The sequence below is a fragment of the Schistocerca gregaria genome, unplaced genomic scaffold, assembly GCF_023897955.1.
Source record: "Schistocerca gregaria isolate iqSchGreg1 unplaced genomic scaffold, iqSchGreg1.2 ptg000317l, whole genome shotgun sequence".
Taxonomy (NCBI): Eukaryota; Metazoa; Arthropoda; class Insecta; order Orthoptera; family Acrididae; genus Schistocerca; species Schistocerca gregaria.
Genome location: NW_026061795.1, coordinates 11731166 through 11737541, shown reverse-complemented (window position 1 = coordinate 11737541; position 6376 = coordinate 11731166).

Below are 6376 nucleotides of genomic sequence, written 5' to 3'. Positions count from 1 at the left end.
GATTATGCATGAAAAGAGGACTAGCAGCCGCGTTGCACGGGAGAATGTGAGAGGTGTTCATATGTAGTAAAAACCTGAGATATCCGTCCGTTTTCTTCATTTGTTATAGAATCGACTTAAAGCCTGATCTTCACATTGGCCGCTCTTCTCTCTGAAACGGTTACATTTATCGTGTGCAGAGCTATGTCGCGTGCTGCGGTATGCGGAGACACTAAAAGCAACATAGTAGAACACAGAAGAAGGTTCTAAGTTGTTGTGATAGGCAGTAAGAAGCAGTACAGTTCAAGTTTTAGTTATCGAATATTGACTTTCTACCCTTCTTTGGTGCCTTGGAATGAGCTAGGACCTTAAGATTTTGCATGAAAGAAGGACTAGCAGCCGCGTTGCACGGGAGAATGTGAAATGTGTTCATATGTAGAAAAAACCTGAGAAATCCGTCCGTTTTCGTCATTTTTTATCGAATTGAATTAAAGCCAGATCGTCTCATTGGCTGCTCCTCTCTCTGAAACGGTTACATTTAACGTCTGCAAAACTATGTCGCGTGCTGCGGTATGCGGAGATACTAAAAGCACCATAGTTAAACACAGATGAAGCTTCTAAGTTGATATAATAACCAGTAAGGAGTAGTACAATTCAAGTTTTAGTTATCGATTATTGACATCTTAGTCGGCTTCGGTGCATTGGACATGTGCTAGGACCTTAAGATTTTGCATGAAAGGAGGACTGGCAGCCGCGTATCACGGGAGAATGTGAAAAGTGTTAATAAGTAGTAAAAACCTCAGAAATCCGTCCGTTTTCGTCAATTGTTATCCAATCGCCTTAAAGCCAGATAGTCACAATGGCCGCTCATCTCTCTGAAACGGTTACATTTATCGTCTGCAAAGATATGTCGCGTGTTGCGGTATGCGGAGGCACTAAAAGCACCATAGTAGAACACAGAAGAAGCTTCTAAGGTGATGTAATAGCCAGTAAGAAGCAGTAAAATTCAAGTTTTAGTTATCGATTATTGACTTTTTACACTTCTTTGATGCATTGGACATGAGCTACGACCTTACTATTTTGCATGAAAGGAGAACTAGCAGCCGCGTTGCACGGAAGAATGTGAAAAGTGTTGATATGTAGAAAAAACTTGAGATATCCGTCCGTTTTCGTCATTTGTTATCGAATCGACTTAAAGCCAGATCGTCACAATGGCCGCTCTTCTCTCTGAAACGGTTACATTTATCTTCTGCAAAGCTATGTCGCGTGCTAAGGTATGCGGAGACACTAAAAGCAACATAGTAGAACACAGAAGATGCTTCTAAGGTGATGTAATAACCAGTAAGAAGCAGTATAATTCAAGTTTTAGTTATCGAATATTGACTTTTTACACGGCTTTGGTGCCTTGGATATGAGCTAAGACCTTAAGATTTTGCATGAAAGGAGAACTAGCAACCGCGTTGCACGGGAGAATGTGAAAAGTGTTCATATGTAGTAAAAACCTGAGAAATCGTTCCGCTTTCGTCATTTGTTATCGATTCGACTTAGAGCCAGACTGTCACATTGGCCGCTCTTCTCTCTGAAACGGTTACATTTATCGTCTACAAAACTATGTCGCGTGCTGCGGTATGCGGAGACACTAAAAGAACTATAGTAGAACACAAAAGAAGCTTCTAAGTTGATGTAATAGCCAGTAAGAAGCAGTACAATTCAAGTTTTGGTTATCGAATATAGACTTTCTAACCTTCGTTCGTGCCTTGGAATGATCTAGTACCTTAAGATTTTATGAAAGAATGACTAGCAGACGCGTTTCACGGGAGAATGTGAAAAGTGTTAATATGTAGTAAAAACCTCAGAATTCCGTCTGTTTTTTTCATTTGTTATCGAATCGACTTAATACCAGATCTTCACAATGGCCGCTCTTCTCTCTGAAACGGTTACATTTATCGTCTGCAATGCTATGTCGCGTGCTGCGGTATGCGGAGACACTAAAAGCACTATAGTTAAACACAGATGAAGCTTCTATGTTGATATAATAATCAGTAAGGAGTAGTACAATTCAAGTTTTAGTTGTCGAATATAGATTTTTTACACGGCTTTGGTGCCTTGGATATGAGCTATTACCTTAAGATTTTCCATTAAAGGAGGACTAGCAGCCGCGTTGGACGGGAGATTGTAAAACGTGTTCATATGTAGCAAAAACGTGAGAAATCCGTCCGTTTTCGTCATTTTTTATCGAATAGCCTTAAAGCCAGATCGACAATTTGGCCGCTCTTATCTCTGAAACGGTTACATTTTTCGTCCGTAAGGCTATGTCACGTGCTGCGGTATGCGGAGACACTAAAAGCACCATAGTAGAACAGAGAAGAAGTTTCTAAGTTGATGTAATAGGCAGTAAGAAACTGTACAATTCAAGTTTTGGTTATCGAATATAGACTTTCTAACCTTCGCTCGTGCCTTGGAATGAGCTAGGACCTTAAGATTTTGCATGAAAGAAGGACTCGCAGCCGCGTTGCTCGGGAGAATGTGAAAAGTGTTCATATGTAGCAAAAACCTGAGAAATCCGTCCGTTTTCGTCATTTGTTATCGTATTGAATTAAAGCCAGATCGTGTAATATCCCGCTCTTCTCTCTGAAACGGTTACATTTAACGTCTGCAAAACTATGTCAAATGCTGCGGTATGTGGAGATACTAAAAGCACCATAGTTAAACACACATGAAGCTTCTAAGTTGATATAATAACCTGTAAGGAGTAGTACAATTCAATTTTCAGTTATCGATTATTGACTTCTTAGCCGGCTTTGGTGCATTGGACTTGAGCTAGGACCTTACGATTTTGCATCAAAGGAGGACTGGCAGCCGCGTGTCACGGTAGAATGCGAAAAGGGTCATTATGTAGTAAAAAACTGAGAAATCCATCCCTTTTCGTCATTTGTTATCGAATCGACTTAAAGCCAGATCGTCACATTGGCCGCTCTTCTCTCTGAAACGCTTACATTTAACGTGTGCAAAGCTATGTCGCGTGCTGCGGCACACGGAGACACTAAAAGCGCCATAGTTAATCACAGATGAAGCTTCTAAGTTGATATAATATAAAGTAAGATGTTGTACAATTCATGTTTCAGTTATAGATTATTGACTTTTTAGCTGGCTTTGGTGCCTTGGACATGAGCTAGGACATTAAGATTTTGCATGAAAGGAGGACTACCAGCCGTGTTGCACGGGGAATGTGAAAAGTGTTCGTATGTGGTAAAAACCTGAGAAATCCGTCCGTTTTCGTCAATTTCTATCGAATCGACTTATAACCAGATCGTCACATTGGCCGCTCTTCTCTCTGAAACAGTTACATTTATCGTCTGCAAAGGTATGTCGCGTGGTGCGATATGTAGAGACACTAGAGCACCATAGTAGAACACAGAAGAAGCTTCTAAGTTGATGTAATAGCCAGTACGAAGCAGTACAATTCTAGTTTTAGTTATCGAAAATTGCCTTTTTACCCTTCTTTGGTGCCTTGGACATGCGATAGGACCTTAACATTTTGCATGAAAAGAGGACTAGCAACAGCGTTGCACGGAGAATGTTTAAAGTGTTCATATGTAGTAAGAACCTGAGTAATTAGTCCGTTTTCGTCATTTGTTATCGAATCGACTTAAAGCCAGATCGGCACATTGGCCGCTCTTCTCTCTCAAACGGTTACATTTACCGTCTGCAAAGCTATGTCACGTGCTGCGGTATGCGGAGACACTAAAACGACCATAGTAGAACACAGAAGAAGCCTCTAAGTTGATGTAATAGCCAGTAAGAAGCAGTACAATTCAAGTTATAGTTAATGAATGTTGACCTTTTACTCTTCTTTGGTGCCTTTGACATGAGCTAGGACCTTAAGATTTTGCATGAAAGGAGGACTGGCAGCCGCGTGTCACGGCAGAATGTGAAAAGGGTTCATATGTAGTAAAAACCTCAGAAATTCGTCCGTTTTCGCCATTTGTTATCGTGTCGACTTAAAGCCGAATCGTCACATTGGCCGCTCTTCTCTCTGAAACGGTTACAATTATCGTCTGCAAAGCTATGTCGCGTGCTGCGGTATGCGGAGACACTAAAAGCACCATAGTAGAACACAGAAGAAGCTTCTAAGTTGATGTAATAGCCAGTTAGAAATAGTACAATTCAAGTTTTAGTTATCGAATATTGACTTTCTACACGGCTTTGGGGACTTGGACATGAGGTAGGACCTTAAGATTTTGCATGAAAGGAGGACTATCAGCCGCGTTGCACGGGAGAATGTGAAAAGTGTTCATATGTAGTAAAACCCTGAGAAATTCTTCCGTTTTCGTCATTTGTAATCGAATTGACTTAAAGACAGATCGTCACATTGGCCGCTCTTCTCTCTGAAACGGTTACATTTGTCGTCTGCAAAACTATGTCGCGCGCTGCGGTATGCAGAGACACTAAAAAAACCATAGTAGAACACAGAAGAAGCTTCTAAGTTGATGTAATAGCCTGTAAGATGCAGTACAAATCAAGTTTTTGCTATCGATTATTGACTTTTTACACTTCTTTGGTTCGTTAGACATGAGCTAGGACCTTACGATTTTGCAAGAAAATAGGACTAGCAGCCGCGTTGCACGGGAGAATGTAAAAAGTGTTCATAGGTAGCAAAAACGTCAGAAATCCGTCTGTGTTCGTCATTTTTTATAGAATAGCCTTAAAGTCAGGTTGACAATTTGGCCGCACTTCTCACTGAAACGGCTACATTTGTCGTCCGCAAGGCTATGTCGCGTGCTGCGGTATGCGGAGACACTAAATGCACCATAGTAGAACAGAGAAGAAGCTTCTAATTCGATGTAATACCCAGAAAGAAGCAGTACAATTCAAGTTTTAGCTATCGAATATTGACGTTTATCACTCTTTGGTGCCTTGGACGTGATCTACGACATTAAGATTTTGCATGAAAGGAGGAATAGCAGCAGCGTTGCACTGGAGAATGTGAAAAGTGTTCATATGTAGCAAAAACCTGAGAAATCCGTCCGTTTTCGTCATTTGTTATCGAATTGCCTTAAAGCCAGATCGTCACATTGGCCGCTCTTCTCTCTGAAGCGGCTACATTTATCGTCTGCAAAACTATGTCGCGTGCTGCGGTATGCGGAGACACTAAAAGAACCATAGTAGAACACAAAAGAAGCTTCTAAGTTGATGTAATAGCCAGTAAGAAGCAGTACAATTGACGTTATGGTTATCGAATATAGACATTCTAACCTCCGTTCGTTCCTTGGAATGAGCTAGGACCTTAAGATTTTGCATGAAAGAAGGACTAGCAGCCGCGTTGCACGGGACAATGTGAAATGTGTTCATATGTAGAAAAAATCCTGAGAAATCCGTCCGTTTTCGTCATTTCTTATCGAATCGCCGTAAAGCCAGATCTTCTCATTGCCCGCTCTTCTCTCTGAAACGGTTACATTTAACGTCTGCAAAACTATGTCGCGTTCTGCGGTATGCGGAGACACTAAAAGCACCATAGTTAAACACACATGAAGCTTCTAAGTTGACGTAATTTCTAGTAAGAAGCAGTACAATTCAAGTTTTAGTTACCGATATTGATTTATTAGCCGGCTTTAGTGCCTTGGACATGAGCTAGGACCTTAAGATTTTGCATGAAAGGAAGACTAGCAGCCGCGTTGTACGGGAGAATGTGAAAAAAGTTCATATGTAGTAAAAACCTGAGAAATCCATCCGTTTTTGTCATTTCTTATCGTGTCGTCATAAGGCCAAATCGTCACATTGGCCGCTCTTCTCTCTGAAACGGTTACATTTATCGTCTGCAAAGCTATGTCACTTGCTGCGGTATTCGGAGACACTAAAAGCACGATAGTAGACCACAGAAGAAGCTTCTAAGTTGATGTAATAGCCAGTAAGAAGCAGTACAATTCCAGTTTTTGTTATCGAATATTGACGTTTATCATTCGTTGGTGCCTTGGACGCGTTCTACGACATTAAGATTTTGCATGAAAGGAGGACTAGCAGCAGCGTTGCACGGGAGAATGTGAAAAGTGTTCGTATGTAGTAAAAACTTGAGAAATCCATCCGTTTTCGTCATATTTATCGAATCGCCGTAAATCCAAATCGTCACATTGACCGCTCTTCTCTCTGAAACGGTTACATTTAACGTGTGCAAAGCTATGTCGCGTGTTGCGATATGCGGAGACACTAAATGCACAATAGTTAAACACAGATGAAGCTTCTAAGTAGATATAATAACCAGTAAGAAGTTATACAATTCAAGTTTTAGTTACAGATTATTGACTTTTTAGCTGGCTTTGGTGACTTGGACATGAGCTAGGACCTTAAGATTTTGCATGAAAGGAGGACTGGCAGCCGCGTGTCACGGGAGAATATGAAA